Source organism: Bufo gargarizans, chromosome 2 (assembly GCF_014858855.1).
Source record: "Bufo gargarizans isolate SCDJY-AF-19 chromosome 2, ASM1485885v1, whole genome shotgun sequence".
Lineage (NCBI taxonomy): Eukaryota > Metazoa > Chordata > Amphibia > Anura > Bufonidae > Bufo > Bufo gargarizans.
In genome coordinates, this window is record NC_058081.1 from 115777443 (window position 1) to 115805352 (window position 27910).

Sequence of the window (27910 nt, forward strand, 5' to 3'; positions counted from 1 at the left end):
ATTCTGCTGACATGAAGCCAGATGTCTGTTACGGGACCTCTCTCCTCTGCCTGGGTGCTGGGCCTAAATTATGACAATTGACTGTTGCAGTGGTGGGTGACGTGAAGCCTGATTCTCTGCTATGATATGAAGACTGATTCTCTGCTGACATGAAGCCAGATTGTCTGTTACGGGACCTTTCTCCTCTGCCTGGGTTCTGGGCCTAAATTTATGAAAATTGACTGTTGCAGTGGTGGGTGACGTGAAGCCTGATTCTCTGCTATGATATGAAGACTGATTCTCTGCTGACATGAAGCCAGATTGTCTGTTACGGGACCTCTCTCCTCTGCCTGGGTGCTGGGCCTAAATTTATGAAAATTGACTCTTGACAGTGGTGGGTGACGTGAAGCCTGATTCTCTGCTATGATATGAAGACTGATTCTCTGCTGACATGAAGCCAGATTCTCTGTTACGGGACCTCTCTCCTCTGCCTGGGTGCTGGGCCTAAATTTATGACAATGGACTGTTGCAGTGGTGGCTGACGTGAAGCCTGATTCTCTGCTATGACATGCAGACTGATTCTCTGCTGTCATGAAGCCAGATTGTCTGTTACGGGACCTCTCTGCTCTGCCTGTGTGCTAGGCCTAAATATATGCCAATGGACTGTTGCAGTGGTGGGCTGACGTGAAGCCTCATTCTCTGCTATGACATGCAGACTGATTCTCTGCTGTCATGAAGCCAGATTGTCTGTTACGGGACCTCTCTGCTCTGCCTGTGTGCTAGGCCTAAATATATGCCAATGGACTGTTGCAGTGGTGGGTGACGTGAAGCCTCATTCTCTGCTATGACATGCAGACTGATTCTCTGCTGACATGAAGCCAGATTGTCTGTTACGGGACCTCTCTGCTCTGCCTGTGTGCTAGGCCTAAATATATGCCAATGGACTGTTGCAGTGGTGGGTGACGTGAAGCCTCATTCTCTGCTATGACATGCAGACTGATTCTCTGCTGACATGAAGCCAGATTGTCTGTTACGGGACCTCTCTGCTCTGCCTGTGTGCTAGGCCTAAATATATGCCAATGGACTGTTGCAGTGGTGGGTGACGTGAAGCCTCATTCTCTGCTATGACATGCAGACTGATTCTCTGCTGACATGAAGCCAGATTGTCTGTTACGGGGACCTCTCTGCTCTGCCTGTGTGCTAGGCCTAAATATATGCCAATGGACTGTTGCAGTGGTGGGTGACGTGAAGCCTCATTCTCTGCTATGACATGCAGACTGATTCTCTGCTGACATGAAGCCAGATTGTCTGTTACGGGACCTCTCTGCTCTGCCTGTGTGCTAGGCCTAAATATATGCCAATGGACTGTTGCAGTGGTGGGTGACGTGAAGCCTCATTCTCTGCTATGACATGCAGACTGATTCTCTGCTGACATGAAGCAGATCCTCTGTTACGGGAGCTCTCTGCTCTGCCTGGGTGCTGGGCCTAAATTTATGACAATGGACTGTTGCAGTGGTGGGTGACGTGAAGCCTGATTCTCTGCTATGATATGAAGACTGATTCTCTGCTGACATGAAGCCAGATTGTCTGTTACGGGACCTTTCTCCTCTGCCTGGGTTCTGGGCCTAAATTTATGAAAATTGACTCTTACAGTGGTGGGTGACGTGAAGCCTGATTCTCTGCTATGATATGAAGACTGATTCTCTGCTGACATGAAGCCAGATTCTCTGTTACGGGACCTCTCTCCTCTGCCTGGGTGCTGGGTAGTGTTGAGCGCGAATATTCGAAAAGCAAATTTTTTTCGCGAATATCGCAACTTCGCGATTTCGCGAATATTTCGAATATAGTGCTATATATTCGTAAAAACGAATATTCGTTTTTTGTTTCCCCCCCCCCCCCACAAAATTACAGTACACATATAATTGATTGTTTCCCAAAGGTCCAACAGCTCAGATCTTACTCACATTGCCTAGAAAGTGATTGAGGCGCGAATCTTCGTAAGGCGATTTTATTAGCGCACATGCGAATATCGGCACGTCCCAGAACAGAGGCAAAGGGCTTTGCATTCATACATTAGTGAATTGAGTTGCGAATCTTCGTAAGGCGATTTTATTAGCGCACATGCGAATATCTACACTTGTCCCAGAACAGAGGCAAAGGGCTTTGCATTCATACATTAGTGATTGAATTGAGCTGCGAATCTTCGTAAGGCGATTTTATTAACGCAAATGCAAATATCTACACTTGTCCCCAGAACAGAGAGGCAAAGGCCTGTGCATTCATATAGTATAGCACCATATTCGCGAATACGTAGAACTTCGTAAAATTCGATTTACGAATATTCGTATTTTTTATTTTACTTTCCACCTTACAGATTACATTGATCTGTACTCTGTCAACTACTGTCATCACCCCCCACTGTATCTCGATTGATTCCCAAAAGTCTCACATTCCCTAGAAAGTGATTGAGGTGCGAATCTTCGTAAGGCGATTTTATTAGCGCACATGCGAATATCTACACTTGTCCCAGAACAGAGGCAAAGGGCATTGCATTCATACATTAGTGATTGAATTGAGTTGCGAATCTTCGTAAGGCGATTTCATTAGCGCACATGTGAATTTTGCATAGCATATGTATTATGCGATAATTCGAATTATCGCATATGCGAAATAATAACGAATTTGAATAATCGCGAATATTTTACGAATATTCTTTCGAATATTCACAAAATTTCGCGAATTCGAATATGGGACATGCCGCTCAACACTAGTGCTGGGCCTAAATTTATGACAATGGACTGTTGCAGTGGTGGGTGACGTGAAGCCTGATTCTCTGCTATGACATGCAGACTGATTCTCTGCTGACATGAAGCCAGATTGTCTGTTACGGGACCTCTCTCCTCTGCCTGGGTGCTGGGCCTAAATATATGCCAATGGACTGTTGCAGTGGTGGCTGACGTGAAGCCTCATTCTCTGCTATGACATGCAGACTAATTCTCTGCTGACATGAAGACAGATTCTCTGTTACGGGACCTCTCTCCTCTGCCTGGGTGCCGGGGCCTAAATATCTGAGAATGGACTGTTCCAGTGGTGGCTGACGTGAAGCCTCATTCTCTGCTATGACATGCAGACTAATTCTCTGCTGACATGAAGACAGATTCTCTGTTACGGGACCTCCCTCCTCTGCCTGGGTGCTGGGCCTAAATATATGCCAATGGACTGTTGCAGTGGTGGCTGACGTGAAGCCTCATTCTCTGCTATGACATGCAGACTAATTCTCTGCTGACATGAAGACAGATTCTCTGTTACGGGACCTCCCTCCTCTGCCTGGGTGCTGGGCCTAAATATATGCCAATGGACTGTTGCAGTGGTGGCTGACGTGAAGCCTCATTCTCTGCTATGACATGCAGACTGATTCTCTGCTGACATGAAGCCAGATTCTCTGTTACGGGACCTCTCTCCTCTGCCTGTGTGTGTGCTGGGCCTAAATATATGCCAATGGACTGTTGCAGTGGTGGCTGACGTGAAGCCTCATTCTCTGCTATGACATGCAGACTGATTCTCTGCTGACATGAAGCCAGATTCTCTGTTACGGGACCTCTCTCCTCTGCCTGTGTGTGTGCTGGGCCTAAATATATGCCAATGGACTGTTGCAGTGGTGGCTGACGTGAAGCCTCATTCTCTGCTATGACATGCAGACTAATTCTCTGCTGACATGAAGACAGATTCTCTGTTACGGGACCTCCCTCCTCTGCCTGGGTGCTGGGCCTAAATATATGCCAATGGACTGTTGCAGTGGTGGCTGACGTGAAGCCTCATTCTCTGCTATGACATGCAGACTGATTCTCTGCTGACATGAAGCCAGATTCTCTGTTACGGGACCTCTCTCCTCTGCTTGGGTGCTGGGCCTAAATATATGCCAATGGACTGTTGCAGTGGTGGCTGACGTGAAGCCTCATTCTCTGCTATGACATGCAGACTGATTCTCTGCTGACATGAAGCCAGATTCTCTGTTACGGGACCTCTCTCCTCTGCCTGTGTGTGTGCTGGGCCTAAATATATGCCAATGGACTGTTGCAGTGGTGGCTGACGTGAAGCCTCATTCTCTGCTATGACATGCAGACTAATTCTCTGCTGACATGAAGACAGATTCTCTGTTACGGGACCTCCCTCCTCTGCCTGGGTGCTGGGCCTAAATATATGCCAATGGACTGTTGCAGTGGTGGCTGACGTGAAGCCTCATTCTCTGCTATGACATGCAGACTAATTCTCTGCTGACATGAAGACAGATTCTCTGTTACGGGACCTCTCTCCTCTGCCTGGGTGCCGGGGCCTAAATATCTGAGAATGGACTGTTCCAGTGGTGGGTGACGGGAAGCCAGATTCTCTGCTATGGAACCTCTCTCCAATTGATTTTGGTTAATTTTTATTTATTTAATTTTTATTTTAATTCATTTCCCTATCCACATTTGTTTGCAGGGGATTTACCTACATGTTGCTGCCTTTTGCAGCCCTCTAGCTCTTTCCTGGGCTGTTTTACAGCCTTTTTAGTGCCGAAAAGTTCGGGTCCCCATTGACTTCAATGGGGTTCGGGTTCGGGACGAAGTTCGGATCGGGTTCGGATCCCGAACCCGAACATTTCCGGGATGTTCGGCCGAACTTCTCGAACCCGAACATCCAGGTGTTCGCTCAACTCTAGTGATGATCACAGTCAGAACCATTTTTCTGGGGCTTGTATACGTCATAACCCCCTCCTTTTCTGTGAATCACCACATTATATATGTTATATACATTTGACATGTGTTCCATCTTTTGGTGGGCTATGGAATTACTGGCCGGGGGACTGCGGCATCCAGGGGTTTTCTGTTGACCTCTCCAAACCTTTTTTGTTATTCCTATTATTCTAAAGAATCATGTATTGTCTACTTTGATGAAATAAAATAATATATATTTTACATTGGGCATTCAATTGTTGTTTGTTGGACAACATTTTAGGTTTCTATAGTTGCTTTTCTTGTTTGCCCTCCATTATGGCATTATAAGTGAGGCCTTTTTTTTGTTTGGTTCCATGTAAACAGGCAGCCTGCTGGCCACAGGTTGCTGTGATTAAGGTCCTTATACGCTCCTGTATTCCTGACATTGTGTTCCTGAATCCTGACCTCGGCTCTGCTCGTTTGACCTCGCTTCATGCTCATCCCCTGTTGCTTGTTGTGATCTCCTGATACTGACTTCCGGCTTGTGTTTGGACTCGCTCTTGTTGCTCCCTTGTACTGATTTGATTTCCTGGTATTTGACTTTGGCTAGTTTGACTTGCTTTGTGTTCTGTTTGTCCTGTTTTTTGTTTTCCCCCTGCACTTAAGTTAGGGACTGCCATCCAGTTGCACCCCGTTACCTAGGACGGATCGTGCAAGTAGGTAGGGGCAGAGGCGTGAGTGGCAGTCAGGGGTGCACGCTTCCCTACCCCCGTCCGTGACAGGTAAGGAGGGAGTAGAAAAGCTGTAATATCACCTATTGTGAACGGTGGATCCTCTATTACGGTATGTATACAAAGGGGATATCTGTCATTGTAATTCTGGCATTGTATACTGAAACCATCCAAGATTTGGATAAGGCTAAAAGAAAAAAAAATACATTTCATGTCACTCACTATGTTGACATATTTCACACACTAAATGGTAACGCTGCCCATAGTAAATCATATTATATACTGATAGCATTGATCAGTGTTTCTATAAAGTATACGTAAGGGCCCTTTACACAGGCTGAGAATCTTAAAGATAATCACTAAACGCTCGTTCATGGGGTAATCTGATCTTTTGCGCAGACAGAAAAATTTTGTTTGCCCTCAGCAGATTGTGCCATGTAAACACGATCTGCTGTCAACATACAAAGAGTCAAAATGGGGAAGAACAATGGCATTAGGGATCACTACTCCCCATACTCTGGGGGAGATTGCTGCATGGAAATACAGCTGTCTCCTCCATCAGCGAGCAGCAGATTGTCGGGAAGAAATGTTTCCTTCCCAATAATATTCTGCTCTGTCGTCCCATGTAAAGGGACCTTTAGATCTGTACTTTGTACATCTCATTGTAAACTAAAGTGCTTTCTGTTGTTTTTCACACTCTCACTTTATAAATTATGAATTATTTTTAAACATGATAAAAACAGTCACACTTGCAATAGATGATAGCTAGCGCAGAATATACTCTACGGGACCATACATAAAAATGCATGTAGCCACTCTAAATGTAAAATTCAATGCATCTGCAACAATGAAACATGCAGACCATGTGTGAGCTATATTATGGTGAATATGACAAAGGATCAAAATCTAGCACCCTAACGGGGTTAAAAGTTATGACTATAACAAGAAAAAAACTATATGTGTTTTTACTATCGTTGTATTCTTATTGAGTAGCAGAAAAGGATGTCATGTGAATGCTATGATATCAAAACCCAAAAAATATTGGCAGATTTTTTTTTCTTTCAATTTAACCCCACAAATTAAATGGTGCCCTTAAAAATTACAACTTATCCCACAAAAAATAAACCCTCGTATGGCTACATACTGTAAACAGAGAATTTAAAGTTATGGCTATTGGAAATGGGGAGGAAAAAAACAAGAAATGGGACCAGTACTTAAGGGTTAATGGGGTTGTGCATTTTTTTTGGGGGGTAGCAATCCTCCTCCCCCTTTCGGGCACAGCTATGAAGTGAAGCATACTTACTTGCTTCCCGACACTGGCTCCTGGTGCCTTCCTTTTTCAGACCATTGCTTTGTTTGGGTCCCTAAATGTAATCTTCCAGTTGCTGGCCACAGCAGTGACCTACTCGCCTTGCGTTATTTGGCCACTTGACATGGCACAAGGGGAACAACTTAACACTGCTGCCAGCAATTGGCTGCTGCAGTGTTAAACTGGAATTTTACATTCAGGAACCTAGGCGGAGCAGCGGAGGGTACAGAAGCCAGGTGCCAGTGTCAAGAAGCAGGTATGCTTCCTTTTGCATATGTGCCCACCCCTAAACGTGCACAACCTCTTTAAACAATAGTATATACAGTATGATGAGGCAGATACTTAGAAATATAATTCTGTGGTGTATAGTTAAGTAAAAAGAATAGTAAAAAAAAAATTATTATGCAAAATACTAATTCCCCTTATCCTGTCACCCAGGAAGCAGCACTTTGCAAAGCGGATTCTACACAGTTACAGTATGTTCCCATTAACAGAACCCTTGGATAGGTCACAAATTGTTGCAAAATCTGAAAACTCATTTACAGTCATCAGCAAACACCCATAACACCCATGAGGAAAATAAGCAATTAAGATAAATTATTTGTCATCTAAAAAATTTAAAGTGGTTTTCTGGGATTACTATGGTTAACAGATATGCTCATGTACTTCTTTATCTTATGTAGCTCTTCCCCCCTTTTTTTTATTATTCTTCTGACCTATTTTCACCATGTAAACAAATCACTCTAGTATCTTTCCACTCTTATGAGTCATTTCTCCTTTTTCTGCCACAGCTCCACCAAGCTAACTCTTCCAGTTCAGCTAGTTACGTAGAGGCTCCCCTATCACTGCCCCTGTTATTGCTTTGATACACCCAAGGACCAAGCCCACTTTCTGCCATGAGGTGAGATAAGTATATCACTTCAGACGACAGCTGACCTGACTTTTAGGGGGGCAGCAGTTTACAGTGGGGATCGGAAGCTTATGACTCCTGTCTCTGCTTAAAGGCCTCAGTCCGCTAAGCCTGAAGTCAATGAGGCAGTAAATTGGCACAAGAGATAGCAATGACATCACTGTTTTCTCCTGTTCTGGATCTCACAGAGTGTCACATCCAATCATGATCACGTCATCACGTGGGACCCAGTACAGGAGGGCACTGTAAAGACATCATGACCGCCTGTGCCAAGAAGCAGGAACTTTGGCCTGGATGATAGATAGCGGTGGAAAGCAGAACACAGGAGACTATTTATTTATTTTATTTAACTATTCTACTATTGCACTGGGGACTATTATTAATACTGGGGTACTGTGGTGGCATTATTATTGGGCACAATATGGATGGCATAGCTAGTAATGGAGACACTCTTGGGGAACTTTCTTGATATTGGGGTCCTGTAGGGTGCCCTATTCGCATTGAGAGCAGTCTGAAAGAACTATTACTATGAGAGGACTAACTGTATGGTGCTGTTATTTTTGTAGTATAGTATTTCGGAGCTAAGCGGGCACAGTATTAGGAGTAGCAGCAGGATGACGATGTTTGGGCACGAGGAAGAGAAGGATGATTGAAAAGCGAAGAATCTAAGAAATGTCTGTGTGTCAAACTCTGAAGAAAAGAGATGTGGTTGGAAAAGTTATCAAGTGTGGGATGCTTGCAAGTCTTACATCCTCAAAAAAAAAAAGAAAGAAAAAAATGTATGCTTTATGTCACTACTTGGTTAGAGCGCGAGTTAGGATAGGAGTAGAGATGCTAGCTGGGGCAGACTACTCTATCAGTACATTCTTTCTACTGACACATTACACCTATCGGGACCACAGGTCATACTAGCAGATGTCGCTGGATGCGGACAATCTGTAGACACAATACTGTCACAGACGTCCCTGCGACAGTGACTGACAGGAGATCTTTGAGACTGGCAACACGTGGTTTGGTTTGACATGTTTACCTTGTGAATCAATAGGCGTCTGTGTTGTTTCTGGTACTGGCCACACCCTTAACCTCCAGGTGTTGCTGTTGTGGTCCTTTAACTTTCCCTATTTATAATTGTCTCTCCCACAATGCTGTGCGGTTTATAGCTTCAGTTGGACCTGTAGATAGCTGGTGTTTGGATCCTGGCTGAGTTCCTCGTGGTGCCATAGCTTCTTGGAAGTTAAGTGTTGCCTTTTCTGTGTATTGCATTTCTTTGTTGTTTTGTATTAGGCCTTAGGGATACACCCATTCATCCTTCCTTTTGGAGGAACAGGATGTCTCATTCCTGTCATTAGTACCAGGGTCCTTTAGGGTTAGATAGGACTTTATGTATTCCTGTGTATGAACTCACTTACCTCGGGGGTCTGTTCATACTGGTAGTCAGTTAGGGCTTTGATTAGGGTTTTCACTAGGAGGTCTCCATTTTCCCTCCCTGGTTTTCAGGCCTTATTTCCTTTTCCCTTTCCCTCATATGTTCGGTATGGGGGTTTCCCTCCCACACCAGAGTGTGAAAAATACGGTGCTGAAGGTGGAAGAGAGAAGAATGGAATAGTGTCACCTGGAGCATCAGGTACTTGTAACACTTATCTAGGAAACTGCAATAGTTCATGTTGTTCTGTTTGGTGTCAGTAGTATAGATAGTGTTATTTTTTTGAGTGCTTTATCCTTTTGCCTACCACAGCGCAACTTTTTACATCGTGGCAGTAGGCTCTTTTCTGCAACCTGACATATAAACATGTCAGGCTACATCGTGATCTGCCAGCGTCCCGTGGCACTGCAGATCGATGTGACCATGCTGTCATTAGACAACTGCGGTCACAGTGAGGAGTGCCGAGACCATCATAAGTGGTCTGGCTGCATGGGAAGAATTCATCGCAGTGTATGTACAATTTAAAAGCTAGCAGGAAGCACTCTTCTTGATGTGAGAGTGCTCCCTGCTGGCTAATTAACTGTGAGTTTGCAGTGAATAAACTCCTTCCTGCCATGACTGTGACTAGAAGGAGTTAATTCCCTTGAAAAAAGTAAAAAAAAAAAAATATATATATATATATAAAGAAGAAAAATCCACAGCACATCCAAGTTGTAAAAAGTAAAAGACGGCTTTATTCACCAGACACGCGACGTTTCGATCCGCTCAATGGGATCTTTTTCAAGCAGTGACAAAAGTGGGCAGTGCATAGTGCATATTTATGCAGTTTAAACATCATTAGATAATTGATAAATCAAATACATTTAGTACATATAATATAATAAAAAACAACAATACAAAAATATTTTCACAGTCAAAGTCTGTACCTCATTTGAGTGTATCACAATGGCATTATTCAATCTTATACAATACAGTATACACATCAAAAATATGATATAATATATTAATTGTGATGATAGTGAGTACAGGTGCAGATCTTTTCTAATACCTTAATAATCTAAAGTGCACAGGTGTACCTTTAGTTGAGGATGACATGAATCGTGGGAGTATGGAGTCAAAACACATGGATCTCGGCGTATCAGACAATGCAGTGCGCATGTCCAAGGACCTTTCCACACAGCTCAATCACATGATCGCACGTAAGCCGGTCACGTAGTGCGCATGTCCAAGGATCTTGAAGCATGTGATCGCACCACGTGATCACGTACCCGATCACGTGACTAGATACATCACGTCACAGGAAAGAAGAAATTCCAAGTACTTTGTACCCTACGTGACTTAGGAACAGCTGATCATAAATCTGATCTTGTGTTCCAATATATAGTCGCCCCCTCTTGGAAGAAGTACACATATAGATTATTTAGTTAAATAACATAGTTCTCATAGTGTCTGCAACTCGGCACATGTACAGAACCATTGTCCGCATTAGCACATCATGATCGCCGGCCACGTCTCAGTGTTGGCCGCAAATTACCGGCTCTGATGGAAAGAGGCATATGCATATGGGTCCGTGGTTCATCAGGGAGATTCGCAGGCAACTTCTTAGACGGAAGTACCGTTATTGTAAGGAAAAGTAAGAAGAAGGTGTACAGTGTGCGGTAGTACCGCCAGATACCAAATCGAGTTGTTAACTCAAAAATGGTCATTCTAGTGCCTCCCAGTCATGTCGAGGAACACAACCACTGTGGTCCGGTTGTCACCGCATAACCACAGGTTGGAATAATCCCCTGTTCACAGGATCCCATTTATGGGAATCCAATGTGACCGCCCGGGATCATCCTCTAGGCTGGGGGGCAATCATACATAACACCCATTAGAGAAATCCTATGTCGCCTATCTCTCTGATACCACTGACTCCAAATGCACCACCGCATAGTCGGTCGGAAGATGCAGGCCATCCTCTGGACATCGCCGGTCTATCACGACAGTGCCGCGCATGGGACTGTCAATGTGCCAAGTGCAGAACAAATTAATCATATAATATAATATCCAAAAAGATAATAATGTGTACGAAAAAAAGAAAAAAGGGGGATAAAAATTCTTAGTAAAACTGATCCAGGTCCCATGCTGATCCAATTGGTTGACTTTGCACCATTCTCCCCTGGCCTAAACCAGATCAATTGTCACCATCTCCTAAAGATAATAAAAACAATACATAGAATTACCCTGTTATTTCAACAAGGAGCACTACCACAAATAATTCAAGACAGGAGCAGGCGAACAGAATCCCAACATGATCACTCAAGACAATAACCAGGGCCTATAATCCACATTTAACCCTTGGGGTCTCAAAGTGTTTAGTCTAGCAATCCATCGGATCTCACACTTCTTAAATAAAGTGTGTCTATTGCCACCTCTACGGGGAGTGGGAATGTGGTCTATTAACATAAATTTGAGGTCCCTTTCTTTGTGGCCCATGTCAGTAAAGTGTTTTGGAACTGGAAGATCCATCCGTTTTTTACGGATAGTGTACCGATGTTGATTAATTCGACTTTTAAAATCCAATGAGGTTTCTCCCACGTATAGTAACTGACATGGGCACCAAAGAATATATACAACGAATGAAGATTCGCATGTTAAGTAATATTTGATTTGGTATTTTTTCTGTGTCGATGGATGCAGAAAGAAACTACCTTTCTGCATATAGCGACAATTGATACAGTTTAAACAGGGGAAACTACCCAATTTAGGGCAACGTAAAAAAGTCTGGCCAGATTCTTTTTGTGGACCTATGTCAGTATGTATTATTTTATCTTTAAGATTTTTGGCTCTCTTGTATGACATGAGGGGAGGAAGAAGAAATTCTTCAATTCCCCCATGTCCACTCCTCAGTATCGACCAGTGTTTTGATATGATTTGTCTAACCTGTGTACTATCTTCAGTGTAGGTAGTGACTAAAGGAATTCTCTTAATTTGTTTGTTATTATTCCCATCCTTCTTTTTGAGAAGATCAACACGTGATTTCTCTTGTGTCGTAATGAGGTGTTCCTTAAGCAGAGACAGGGGATAATTTCTATCAACAAAGGCCTGTGTCATGCGTTTAAGGGTATCTGGTAATTCATCATTATTGCTCACAATGCGTTTTGCACGATAGAACTGACTTAGAGGAAGAGACTTCACCATAGCTCTTGGATGTGCACTGTTGTAACTCAACAAAGTATTGCGATCAGTCGGTTTGGAGTACAGGCTCGTTGACAATACACCCTCCTTGATGGTCACAACAGTGTCCAGAAAGTGGATCTGTTCCCTTGAGTGTTCCAATGTGAATTTAATGTCTATGTCAATAGTATTCAAAAAATGAAAAAACTCAATGAGTGCATCCTCTGGTCCGGTCCAAATCAAGAAAATGTCATCTATGTATCGCCACCACCTCAGGACATGCCGGAAGTGGGGCGATACATAGATGTACATCTCTTCGAGGAAGGAGACCGCCATGTTGGCATAAGTAGGGGCCACATTCGACCCCATGGCGGTCCCCTTCCTCTGGAGATAAAAATAATCTCCAAACAAAAAATAATTGCATGTCAGTACCAGGTGTAACAATTGTAAAATAAAATCCTGACATTCAGCTGAAAAAGTTGACTGGGCCAGAGCCCTAGTGACTACCTCAATCCCAAAGTTGTGTCGGATTGAGGTGTATAAACTGGTAATGTCCAACGATGCCAATATGGCATTCGGTGGAAAGGTGGTCACTGTCAGTTTATTCAGAAAATCAGAAGTATCCTGAATATAGGACTGAGCTGATATTGCATATTGTCGCAATATTCTATCTAAAAAGATAGAAATATTGGACAAAATGGAACCTCGGCCCGAGACGATGGGTCTCCCTGGTGGAATTTTAAGATTTTTGTGGATCTTAGGCAACAGGTATAGAAACGGTGTCATGGGATGTGAAATTGTTAAAAAGTCTCTAAGTTTGTCATCAATAATGCCAGCATTACTAGCCCCCTGTATCACACTCTGTATCCTACGTTCAATGTCCCATCTCGGGTCAGTATTTAATTTCTGATAAACCTCACAGTCATCCAACTGTCTATTGGCCTCTGCAATGTACTGATGAGTGTCCATGACCACAATCGCACCGCCTTTGTCGGCAGGCTTAATGGTGAGACTGTGGTCATGGACCAACTCATCAATAGCACGCCACTCCAGTAATGTCATATTAGGGTGTACAATTTTTTTTTGAGCATTCAATTTTAGTGTATTTACATCTTTCATCACTGCATCAATGAATAACTCAATTGCTGGAGAGGACACAGGTGGAACAAAATCACTCTTATTGAATAGGTTGTAATCACTCAATTTCAATTCAGTGTGAGTACTGGTTTTGTCTGTAAATGAATGTGTTGAAAACCAGGTTCTGAGTTTGAGCCTGCGGAAGAATTGATATAGGTCCGCTTCAAGTTGTAACCAATCTGTGTTACTGTTAGGGCAAAAACTCAGACCTCTGGCCAACAAACTCAATTGTGTATCTGACAAGACATGTGATGAAATATTTACCACAATATCGGCATCTTTCAATTGCGTTTTTTGACAAATGGCCTCTTGCTCCTTGTTTTTGTGTTGGTAGCGGTGGTGTTTTCATCCTCCACGTCGCGTTCGTTTCTTCCTGATAAATTCACTGTGTGCTCTAAAAAAAGGCTCAGTAACCAAGTTGTTTTGTTGTATTTGAGTTAAGTCCCTGGTAGGAGATTTCTTTCCGGCTTTTTGAGTGCGTTGTTGTGGCTGGTGATTCATTGTCCAGTTATAAACATTCCCTGTGTTGTAATCTGATGTATCGCGCTGCCATTTGCTGCGCTTAGTATCCTGTATTTCAATCCTCAATTTATCCAGGAATGGTTGAAACTTCGATAAGTATTCCTGATATTCATCTGTGGATAACAGGGAACATAATGTGGCTTGTAAAGCTTCCTGTTTTTCAGTGGTATCAACCAAATACCAAATCAAATATTACTTAACATGCAAATCTTCATTCGTTGTATATATTCTTTGGTGCCCATGTCAGTTACTATACGTGGGAGAAACCTCATTGGATTTTAAAAGTCGAATTAATCAACATCGGTACACTATCCGTAAAAAACGGATGGATCTTCCAGTTCCAAAACACTTTACTGACATGGGCCACAAAGAAAGGGACCTCAAATTTATGTTAATAGACCACATTCCCACTCCCCGTAGAGGTGGCAATAGACACACTTTACTTAAGAAGTGTGAGATCCGATGGATTGCTAGACTAAACACTTTGAGACCCCAAGGGTTAAATGTGGATTATAGGCCCTGGTTATTGTCTTGAGTGATCATGTTGGGATTCTGTTCGCCTGCTCCTGTCTTGAATTATTTGTGGTAGTGCTCCTTGTTGAAATAACAGGGTAATTCTATGTATTGTTTTTATTATCTTTAGGAGATGGTGACAATTGATCTGGTTTAGGCCAGGGGAGAATGGTGCAAAGTCAACCAATTGGATCAGCATGGGACCTGGATCAGTTTTACTAAGAATTTTCATCCCCCTTTTTTCTTTTTTTCGTACACATTATTATCTTTTTGGATATTATATTATATGATTAATTTGTTCTGCACTTGGCACATTGACAGTCCCATGCGCGGCACTGTCGTGATAGACCGGCGATGTCCAGAGGATGGCCTGCATCTTCCGACCGACTATGCGGTGGTGCATTTGGAGTCAGTGGTATCAGAGAGATAGGCGACATAGGATTTCTCTAATGGGTGTTATGTATGATTGCCCCCCAGCCTAGAGGATGATCCCGGGCGGTCACATTGGATTCCCATAAATGGGATCCTGTGAACAGGGGATTATTCCAACCTGTGGTTATGCGGTGACAACCGGACCACAGTGGTTGTGTTCCTCGACATGACTGGGAGGCACTAGAATGACCATTTTTGAGTTAACAACTCGATTTGGTATCTGGCGGTACTACCGCACACTGTACACCTTCTTCTTACTTTTCCTTACAATAACGGTACTTCCGTCTAAGAAGTTGCCTGCGAATCTCCCTGATGAACCACGGACCCATATGCATATGCCTCTTTCCATCAGAGCCGGTAATTTGCGGCCAACACTGAGACGTGGCCGGCGATCATGATGTGCTAATGCGGACAATGGTTCTGTACATGTGCCGAGTTGCAGACACTATGAGAACTATGTTATTTAACTAAATAATCTATATGTGTACTTCTTCCAAGAGGGGGCGACTATATATTGGAACACAAGATCAGATTTATGATCAGCTGTTCCTAAGTCACGTAGGGTACAAAGTACTTGGAATTTCTTCTTTCCTGTGACGTGATGTATCTAGTCACGTGATCGGGTACGTGATCACGTGGTGCGATCACATGCTTCAAGGTCCTTGGACATGCGCACTACGTGACCGGCTTACGTGCGATCATGTGACTGAGCTGTGTGGAAAGGTCCTTGGACATGCGCACTGCATTGTCTGATACGCCGAGATCCATGTGTTTTGACTCCATACTCCCACGATTCATGTCATCCTCAACTAAAGGTACACCTGTGCACTTTAGATTATTAAGGTATTAGAAAAGATCTGCACCTGTACTCACTATCATCACAATTAATATATTATATCATATTTTTGATGTGTATACTGTATTGTATAAGATTGAATAATGCCATTGTGATACACTCAAATGAGGTACAGACTTTGACTGTGAAAATATTTTTGTATTGTTGTTTTTTATTATATTATATGTACTAAATGTATTTGATTTATCAATTATCTAATGATGTTTAAACTGCATAAATATGCACTATGCACTGCCCAGAGAGAGAGAGAGAGAGAGAAAGAGAGAGTAAAAATAAATAAATAATTTATAAAAAATATTCACAAAAAATTAATAGAGAAATGCAGAAAATAAAACTATTAAAAGTTATCACAATAGTTAGTAGTATTAGCAATAGTATAGACTACATACAATCATCCCTCCCTTTTTGTTCAACAAAAAAAAAAAATAAATCACAGTATAGTGGAATTTGTGTGTGTAAAATATACAAACACACTTTTTATTTAAAAAATCTAGGTATTGGTTTTAGCTATATTTAGTACAGCAGGGTTTTTTCTGCATTAAATATACAAATTAATGTATATTTTTTCATTTATAAAAAAAGTAAAAAAAAAAAAAAAAGCTTACATTTTCAAATTTTCCCAAGGTGAATACCTTGAGGGAACAACATAAAAAAGTTACTTTGAAGGGGCCTGTAACGTTTTGGCACTGTACAACATCTGATCTAGCAGTACGGTGCCATAGAACCAGCCTTTTGAAGTCTTGCTGTGAGCTCAGCCAGTAGATAAACAGCGTCAATTTTCAGAATAAACATACGGTAATGGTTTTAGAAATATTTGTCCTGAAACCTTTTGTAACAGAACAAAAATGAATATGAAAGGAAAACTGTAAATGTTTTTAATAATTTTCACAGTTTTTCCTTAAATACTTAAACAACATATTACATGTGTCATCTAATGGCACAAATGAAAGGTCTAAGGTGTCCCGTGAAAAACAGTATCAAATACTTATAGGTTGGCTCAGAAATGAATTGGTTATGTGCAATTAGATTGTCCTATTGCTACAACTGAAAAATTGGCCTGGAAAGAACAGGGGTAAATTGTATATTGAAATTCTCATATCCTACAGACCATTGATTCCTTTATTCTACTATCACATAGGCAAATCGTTCAGTGAAATATTGCCTATTGTAACCCTTTCTATTTTACTTGCTTTTAGGCTATGTTCACATATATCAGCTGTGCCTGCCCAGTTGTTTTATGCTGGACCCGGACTTCGGTGCCCAGATCCGGCATCTCTCCACTGATAACTCTGAACAGAAAAACTGAGCATGCAGCGTTTCTCTGTGCAGCGCTATTTGGCATCCATCATCACAACTGATGCAGCAGATGTATGTGCACATTCCCATAGAAAACAATGGGATCAGTTCTGGCTCGGTTCCCCTTCCTGCCTAACACTGGAGGGAAACTGAACTCAGCCTAGTGACATGGACAGGGCTGGATGCATGGAAGCATTTGCCCTGAGATCTCCACCATTTAATGATCTTTACCATCTTCACTTATGCAGTCTACTCCATGACAAATCATCAGACATTGGTCAATATTTCTAGTGGTATATGGGCACTAATAATTATAATGTGGGTCCAATGTTTTTTTTTAACCCCTTTTCACATTGAATGGTGGTGCAAACACTACTTTTTGGGGAGTAGCACAACTAAACCTATAATTTTACTGCTTTACAAAAATTGGAGACCCGTTCCTCTGCATGTTTGGAGTAAGGATCTCCACCAATCTTGATCTGGCCCTGGCTACAGAGAGGATGCTTTTGGCAACTTAAATATTTTATAAAGTTACAGAACAAAATTCTAATTTCTAACAGAAAAATGTCTAAATGGGAGCACGCACACTAGCCATGGGGGTAAACAGTACCAGCTCACAAAATGCAAGACTCTGTCTATCATGGAGTGCAGGCTGATATATCTGAAGCTACAGCACTAGTGTAGAGGGAGAATGGTGTAAAATCTTTCAGTGTCATACAGTATCAAGACAAAGCCTTCATCTCAGTGTGATAAAGGGCCTTTCAGATGAAAGGTTATAGCGTTTCTTCCCAGCCACTGAAGCTCCGCATTTGAATAAAAGTCAATCAGACCCAGGGTCACTTTCACTCCACTCCCTGGGCTCTGACTTTGGAAACTCTTCTTGTGTACAACAGATCAGTGCAATTCTAGCTGCATTGATCTGCTTTCCGAGCTGGATGCCTTCATGTGACGTGAAATGAGGAGCCTGTGAAAACTAAAATCAATATAACTAAACATTCTCTGCTGTGAACTCACCTGTCAGCCCTTGAGCTTTTCATCCCACAGCATTGTGAAGTTTTCTTCTACACCCTCTGATGTTCTTCTGCTTCTCAAACATGCATGCTGAAGTATGTATAGGCCAGCAAACTCAATAAACACAATAGTTGAATTTGCAAATTAGTGCACATTGCTATAGTCACATTCCCAAGCACTGAGAACAATTACACATCTTATGAGCCATACATCTTCTTCACCTTATTATGGAAATAGCCAGAGGAATAGCTCCAAGCTCTCGTGCCCCTGTGTAAAACCTAAACCAGGACCCATCACCTCATCATCATGTGTCATTGTGCGCACTGACTTCACAGCCTGGAATCTATATACATTATAAAGAGAAGCATTCATTTGATTCATCTTTTGCAGCTATTTCATTATTATGTCATTATCAAAAAAACACCGTAGCGCCTCTGCACTGCCGCTCTAGAATAATGAGCTTCTCTGACGTGGCGGTGGGCATTATGGCACAGCTCATGACTCACTTGACTAGAACCGCTAGATGTTTCTCTTACGTGCCAGTCATTATGGTTTCTCCAATATGAATTTATTGCTAATATACTTCCATAGTAATCCAAATGAAATTTTAGATGTGCGCATTTCTGCTGATTCTAACTCTGCTTCCCCCATGCACATGCTTTGTGCAGTGAGGGCCTCAACACTGCACCTCGCCGTATCAAAAGCTCAGCTTCCTTTCGCTGGAGGCTGCACTAACCCCAGCTATGAGTGACATGGCTAGGCAGGTGAGATTTAATTTCTCCTGGACCTGTGCTCTTGCTTGTTTAGTTCAGGAATCAGCACACACACTGTACAGTCCTGATATTTGCCATGGCAGAAGTCTTCTGTACTATGCAGCCCTAGCTAGCAACAGGGCTGTGCTGTGCTTTGGTACATGCATGAGAACATAACGCTAGTTGAGATTATATCTTCCCTGCCTGCCTCGGTCACTCAAAGCTGGGGACTGTGGCAATGAGCTTTTGGTGCAACAAGGTGGAACTGCGATGCCCTCTTTTCACCAAGTAGGTCATTTGCAAATAATAAAATAATTCATTTCTTTGGGAAGCAGGCACCAATTGGGATGGGGTATACAGCATTTGAATCAGCAGACAAGCTCACATCTGATAATACATTTGGATTACTACTAGGTATGTGGTGATAGAGTCCCTTAATTAAAAATGGTCTCTCAAAACAATCACCCACCACCCCACCAAGAAATTGAGTTTTACATGTGGGTTCAAATCTCTTCAGAGGCATTCATACTTTTTTATAGCTAAAAATGGAACGTCTAGGACAGTACTTTGTTAAAGCAGTAGGTGTTGGATCACTGTGTCAACCAACAGATTTGGGTTACTTGCAAGGGCGCTTTCCTGGTAATCTAATGGTTTTTCCCTTTTACTCCTGTATAGAAATCTGGACTTCGCTTCATGGGAGCCACCAGGCTTCTACCTCCTGGAGTAGACTTTGTATGATTGACAACGGAACCACAAGGGTCAAGAGACAACAGTGCTGGGCACTGAGGGGTCAGGTAAAATCATAGAAAGGGACAAGCTGAGGTCAAGACAAGCATAGTTTATGTGGCATGGTAAATGGCCCAAGGACAGGATGGGCAAGTAGGTCAGGCATAGGTCAGGCAGCTGAGGGTCACAAACCAGGAAATGGGCAGAAAGTCAGTACATGGGCAGGCAACTGGAACAGCACACCTTGAAAGGATATTCCCATTGTAAAGTGATAATAATGTCAAGGATTGGGCAAGTTTGGTAAAACAACACTGAAATCTAAGGGGTTGTCCCACAAATGACATTTGCCATCTACACATAGGATAGGTGATGAATGTCTGATTGCTGGGAGAGGATACTAATCACTAGACCACCCTTCTTCCCCTCGTCCTCCCTGCATGACCTCACAGATGAGAAGTTTAAATTGAGTAGTGGTCAAGCATGTGCACTTCCACTCCATTTAACGTCTAGGATACTGACAAAATTAGGTAGTACTGTACATTTTTATCTCCAGCAACCCCACAGACATTGAATGGAGTTAGAGTGTGCATGCTCAATTACAAATCCACCTCCCTGTGACTTTGCAGTGATATCCTCAGCCAAATAAAACCGTCTGGATAGTGGTCTCATACTTTTATGATTTTCTGCATACAAACTTTCCTGGAACTATCGAGACAGGAAGAGGCCCAGGCAGCAGCACGGCATTCCCTGACGCTGGTGGGGATAGATACCAGCTAAGGCATATACAGCTGTTGTGACTCCTCACAACAGAATCCGGTAAGCAAAATAAGCCCCATAATAACATATTATTTATTAGGCGGTACCACACATGAGGCGCTGTGTCTTTTTCTTATCCATCCAAATAAAACACCACACATTATCAAGCACCTCAGCTTGATCACCCCCACTGGGCATTTCAGTCAACAGCTTTCCACAATTTTAGGTTTCTGACATTTGCCATTAATATGTCAGAATATAACAAAAACTGTAGCTCGCCATTATTAACCAATCAAATCAATATATTGTATCTGGCGTCACTATGCTCTTATGCTCTTCTAACTTTTGCTGGAATTCTTATGATCACTGCTCTTTCACCTACCTCTCTCTATAGACTTTTATGGAATGGTGTAATCTGATCCTTCAGTGATCGGTCAACCCATCTTGGTCTCTCAAGACAGATTTATCACAGAATTCCAAGAGAGTGTTAGGTGAAAGTTAGATAAATAATGTTACACTTGGCCTTTCTGTGTGTGAGTCTATTAATTGAACCTCACAGCACTGTGGCACTGTAGCAGGTGCTAGGCTGTGTGCTGCTGATTAGTCCTGCTATATATGTTTGACTGTGTGCCACCTCTTGGCTGTGCAATAGTTCTCAATAGATCTACAAGGTCACTCTGCATGCTGGAGCATGTATTAGAGCTATAATCAGTTTGTCTAATTCTTTACTCAGTCTGCCTGTCCTGACCTGAGCCTGTGACTTTGATCTGTTCGTCATGCCATATTCTGAACTTGTTCCATGTGCCCTGGCCATGGACTGTCCTTGGATTAGCATGTACTCTGTATGCCTAACCTCAGCTTGGTTCTGTCTGTCTGCTTTGCTTGTACCTGGTGCTTTGTACTAGTTTCTCTGACCTCTGTGGGATAACTGTCAATTACACCAGGCCTGGTTGGTGCCCTGCAACAAAGACCAGATAATTCCTGTATAATGGTTAAAAGATGAAAACCTGGGGACCTCCAGAACAATAACCTAAGGAAAAGCCCAAAGTCAAACTGGTTAGTTGGCAAAGTGGTTCCACAACCATTGTCCATAAGATATAAGAGCTGATAAGAGGAGAGAAAGGTATTTTTCTCTGATAAGGTATATTACAAGCAAGGTACATTATATTTGCCTGGACTACTGATTTATGCATAGATCTATGAAAAGCTAGTGACCATTTAAATATGTGAATAAGTATCTAAATAAATTTTGATGGGTATAAGAAATTTTGAAGTCTAGGCAGTCTAATTAAAAACTGATTGTGAGGTCCCTGTCTTACAACTTTCAAGATCTCTGTTTTCACTGTTGTGAGTGCCATATGGGTGGGATACTTAGATAAAGAGGTTGTCTCATGATTAAAATCTGGTTATAGGGAGTATTAATCTGAAAGATCAGACAGCTGCCCAGGAAGCAGCTCACATGACTCAGTGCAGGCATATATTGAATGGACACCACGTTATACCACACTGTCAGAAAAATGTATAATCACCCGCAACTTCCCCCAGTGATAGCAGTTTTCCCTCAAAAATAAGTTGTTCTTCAGATTACAGCTCCTGCATAGTAACCAAATCCCCAAGCTCTGTATAATTAAAACCAAACCCTTTAAAGCCAAGGAGCCCTTTAATCTATGACTCTGACTTAGAACAGTGTTAACTAATCAATTAACCTAGCTGTAATTGTCACTAAAACATCTCAGGTAAAAACGTTGCCCTGGAAACCTGTTCTTCTGGTCACTCTCAAGGACCGGAGCAAGAAAGGCCGTTTGATAATTATATGCCTTAGTTTGCATTCACAACCCTTGCCTCTGTGCAGAAAAAGTCTAGTAACATGATAGAGAGCAACAGAACTGACAGAGACCATGGTTTAATTTGTAAAGGGTTGAGCTGCACTATAAAGAACCCGAGTTCAAGGCTTCACTTCTGCAGCTTTAGCCTTCAGCATTATTTACCTATCTGGTTATCTGCAGTCTCAAGGACAAGACACCGGTCACTTTTTATAGGAAAGTTACACCGCTGTATATCACTCAAACATCTGTGGAATGAATAATGGCACTAAACTACAATCATTATATTAATCCCTTTGAAACCAGCATTAGTATTTTAGGTATTTTTAATACCTGAAGAGCATTTGCATTCTTAAAGCCCCTTTTAGACTACATGGTAAATGCTCAAATTATCAGGAACAAATGTTTATAGGAAAGCTCATTCCCAATTATTCGGTCGGATAAGTCAATCAGCCTATAAACAAGCAAATGCTTGTTTGTTGGCTTATGGGAATCCTTCATCAGGATTAAAGATCCCTGATCGGCAGCATATCTCCCTGCATAATCAGAGACGTGCTGCCATTAATGAATAGAACAGAATGAGAAAGGAATGATTGTGGTAGCAATTGTTTCTAACACATTTAGTTTGCATTGGCCTGTGTTATTAGGCTGGTGAAAACGAGTGCCAATGGATGTGTTATGCTACGTCAGCACTCGCACTGACGAAGATCGTCCAGTGTAGTACCTTGTTACAACAGCAAGAAATACAGTAGTAATAGTTCATCTATACCAGCCAGAAGTTAAGCTTCATTGACCTAAGAATTCTTACATATTCTTAAAGGGTTTAGACACTTTCTAGTTACTGTTTATCAGTGTACTTGTAATATGACTTTTAGAGATGAGCCATGTTTAAAAAAAAAGTTAGCCAAGAAATTTGATTTATTCCAATTTAATTTGTCACAAATCACTAGTGATGAGCGGCAGGGGCAATAATCAAATTTGTGATCTATCACAAATATTTAGGCGAATATTCGCCAAATATTTGTGATTTCATAATATTTGTGATATTCTTTTCGATTGTGCTATTATGCGCGCACATACGCACTATTAGCTACATAAGTGATGAAAATGGTTGGCAGCAACTTTTGAGAGAAGTTAGGAAGAACTCCTGATCACGGTAAGTAATTGTACATTACAGCACTGTTTTAGATTAAAATGCCATGCATGTCAAAACAATAGCTTTATATGCAGATATAGTTTTTGAAAGTATTTGAGATCACGCAAATCGCCACTATTGATGCACGAATATTTGTATTACAAATTTTTTTTGCGAAGAATTTTGAGAATTCGCAAATATTTAGATTATAGTGCTATATTTTCGTAATAATGAATATTTACTTTGTTTGTTTTTTTGTTTGTTTTTTAACACAGTACACATCAGGTGATCATCCTTCCCTTCTGTCACGGTGGCTGAGGGAGTGTATGCAGCGGGCTGCTGCAGTGAGACCACTCCATACACTGTGGGTAGCGGCTGTATCATACAGCAGACACCTGGCCGCAATGATGGGGAATGGCAAACCCACATAACCCTGTCATTTAACCCCTCAGATGCCACGATCGTGGGTTAGGTAAGGCAGAGGGATGCAGCTCCCTCTGCCTTCCGATCGGAGTCTCTGCAGTGAAATTAGGGAGCTTCGATTGGTTACCATGGCAGCCTGGACATTTTTTAAGCTTTACAGGCCTGCCATGATAATCTTCATCTGCACAATCTGCACAAGGCACAGCACATCAGATCTCTATTCGGGTGAATGGGACAAGAGATCAAAAGATCAGGTTCTAGCCCTCTGAGGTAAGTCGGAAGTAAAAATTTAATGAAAATTAAAATATTAAAAAGTTTAAATCACCCCACTTTCCCAATTAATAAAATATATAAACAATAAAAAAAATATTGGGTATAGCCAGGTCCAAAATGTCTGAATTTCCTGTGCGGTGAATGCTGTAATGGAAAAAAATGAACACACATTCGCTGATTTTAACGCCCCTTTTCCCCCCTAAAAATTCGATAACAGTGATCAAAAAGCAAAAAGTCGTACTTACCACAAAAATGGTACTAATAAAAACTACAGTCCATCCTCCCAATAAAGCCCTCATAGAACTCTATAGATCTGTGTTGTTTTTGTTGTCGGGCTTCAGCTCCTCTTGCCCCTCCTGCTCCTCTCCTGACACTTGGGTAGATAAACCTCCTAGTTGTGTATAAAATTCCTCCCTCTCGTACTCATTCTCCTCTTCTTCATCCTCCTCAAGGCTCAAGTGGCTGTGAGATTATGGTGCCACATTTTCTTTCCCCTCGCCAATCACATTTCTCAGCATTCCCTCCAGGATGTGAAGGAGTATAATGACATCATTCATCCCGTAGTTCTGCCGACTGACAAGTGGCCTCCTCAAAGGGCCTGAGCAAACGGCACGTGTTATGAGGAAACGGGTGACAACGCGATTGAAGACGTTTGGCTTGCAAGGCGCACGGGTCAGCCTGCCGAGCAAAATGTTCTTCCCATTATCAGTAACCATGGTTCCTATCTCCAGTTAGCGATGAGACAGCCAGTGCTCAATATCTTTATTTATGATGCCAAGCACTTCCTCCCTGGTGTGGCTCAGTTCAGTCAGGCTGACGAGGTACAGAACAGCGTGATAATGCCTAGCTTTGTACAGGTGATATGCTGGAGGACCACTTTGAACTGTGCCTCGAAGGGAGGACAAGGTGAAGGATAAGGAGGCAAAGGAGGACATTGGAGCAAAAATCCCAGCATTACAACCTGGAAGTGGTATTGCCATCACATGGCCAAGTTACAGGTGGAACCGGGCCAGAACCACATTTACCCAGTTTACCATAGTAACAACTCCATATGTCAGCACTGGCATGAACTCTACCAGAAACTGAGAGACCCACCTTCTGCTCAACGTATGTGTGAAGAGTTGGTAACAGTTTTTAGGAAAAATATTGTCGGCTTGGGACTCTCCACCTTGGCTGAATACAAGCCATCAGTTTTCTGAAATGTGCAGTCAACTACATGGAAAGGGAGGGACTATAGTACCAGCAACTTGTCCAGGTTCAGCTTCTGCACCATTGGATGAGTCCAAGCATATGGCTGTCGATTTACAATCAGTGATCAATTGTTGTCAAACAGGTGATAAGAAGTAGGAGAATCAGGAGCAATAGATAACATTGAAGTCGATGGGAAAGAATGACAGCTTTCTTCTCCTGACCTTGACGAACTCTGCTGGAAATGGGGTGGCGGTAGGTAGGAAATGCAGCGGTTTCTGTATCAGGCTGTAACACTAAATGAGTGGCACGGTTTTTCCACTCCATTTTATTGTGATGCTCCATATGTTGATGCAGGGCCATCGTGCCAACATTAGCACCCTGGCTACGCTTCACCTTCTGCCCACAGATCCTGCATGCCACCACGCTAATGTCCCCCAGTGACTTAGAGAAAAATTTCCACATAGTAGCGTGATGCCTGCTATTGCTTTTATGAACCCATGCGCTGCTAGTATGTTCCTCACAGGTAGTCTCCCAAGTAGAAGACCGTGTACCCCTATCACCTTTGGCTCCCGATCTCCCACTGCTTTCAATGTGCTGCCTCATGGGCACACTTTCACCCTTCTGGCTCACTGGCACGCTGCCATCCTGCTGTCTCACAGGCACGCTGCCACCCTGCTGTCTCAAGAACATGCTGCCACCCTTGTCCCATGATGATGATGTCCCCTCTTTATAATGTTCCCATATCGGCTACATCATCATCTACAGATGTTTGGTTGCCACTTGTGTAACCCTCGCCTGTCTCTTGCGCACAACTCTGACTCACAACATGTTCTCCCAACTAACTGTCATCATCATCATCGGTAGTTGTGCAAATAAAGAAGTCCGCAGTGGACCTCTCCTGCAAATCTGGCCTAGCCTGTAACTGGCCTGTAACTGCTGACTGTCCTCATAAAGCTCATCATCACAGCAGAGTCAGAGTCAGCTATCATTATTTGGATAACAGAAGGACCAGCAAAAGCAGGAGGCAGGTTCAGGAGGAACCCACCAATTCCTGGCTGTGTGTATCTGGTGTCACTTGAGATGATGTTGAAGAGCGAGTCAACCCTTCCAGTACAGCTGGTTTGTTGTTGAAAACACGACCACTGGATGACAGTGGCAGCTCTGGCCTGTTGCTGTGGATGCTACCACACCTCCTTCTTCTGCTGCTACTTGTTTCAACTACAGCTAAATTTTTGCCACTGCCGATTCCTTTGGAGGGCCCAGGCAACTGTCTTTTGGCCATAGTGTATAATAACTGTATCACTAAAATAACGGATTATCTCTGAATGTTGGTGCATTAGAATGTGATGCACACATAAATATATCACACTGGCCTGTAATACTGAAGCACACTAACTGTATCAAATATTGGATGTCGGTGCACTAATGTATTGAATGTTGATGCACTACAACGCGATGCACACGGCAATACACTCTCCCTGGGGTATCGCTGCACTCTGCCTCTCCAAAATTCTTCTATTATTAGTTTTTTGCAATACTCTCCCTAGCGTATGAGCAATTGCCATGTCTCTCCCTATGCTCAGCTCACAGGACAATGTTAGAGACCAAATGGAATGAGGGTTTTACAGGGCTGTGACATCACAGGGGATTACTATCTGTGGATTTGGCTGGCTGCACAAGATTATGGGTGATCTTGCATTGCCAGGCTATTTACTTTCACTTTGTAACATATGCAGCCGCCGCTTTAGAAAAAAATTATTTGTTACCACAAAGAGCAAGGAAATTCAGATTAGTTTCAAATCAAAGTTTTCTTAAACTTCAGACCAAATTCCACTTCGAATGCTTTGCTTCACTCAATGCTAATGACTTTACACACTTACTAATGTAGCCTTTGCTGATATTCTGCTCTATTTTCCATATTCCTCATTGATCATGTTTATTGTGCTGTCCACATAGAGATCCTGTCCATAAAATAGCTGCTGATGGAGGGATCTGTGACCAGACATATCACTCAGCCTCCTCCATTCTAATGCACATTACTAAGTCTCCTCCATTCAAATACACCATACTTGCCCTCTGCACTTACACAGTTGGGAGTATTGTGCAGGTGCAGTGTGTGTGAATGGATGAAATGTGTGTGGTCACATGACCCTTTTGTCAGGGGCCATCTTATGGATGGGACCGCTATGCAGACAGCATAGAAAATTGGCCTAACAAGGGGGCATGGCTTATAAAATCTAGCAAATGGCACAGAATATCAACAAAGGCTAAATTATTAAAGGTCCCTTTACCAAGGATGACAATGCAACAGATTTTCGGGAATGAAGCGTTTGCTCGCTGGTGGAGGAAAATGCTGCACTACCATAGAGTAAGGAATGATCGCTAATGCCATTGCTCTTCCCCATTCTGACTCGTTGTTTGCCAGCAGCAGATCTTGTTTATACTGGGTGGGCCATTTATATGGATACACCTTAATAAAATGGGAATGGTTGGTGATATTAACTTCCTGTTTGTGGCACATTAGTATATGTTAGGGGGAAACTTTTCAAGGTGGGTGGTGACCATGGTAGCCATTTTGAAGTCAGCCATTTTGAATCCAACTTTTGTTTTTTAAATAGGAAGAGGGTCATGTGACACATCAAACTTATTGGGAATTTCACAAGAAAAACAATGGTGTGCTTGGTTTTAATGTAACTTTATTCTTTCATGAGTTATTTACAAGTTTCTGACCACTTATAAAATGTGTTCAATGTGCAGCCCATTGTGTTGGATTGTCAATGCAACCCTCTTCTCCCACTCTTCACACACTGATAGCAACACTGCAGGAGAAATGCTATCACAGGCTTCCAGTATCCGTAG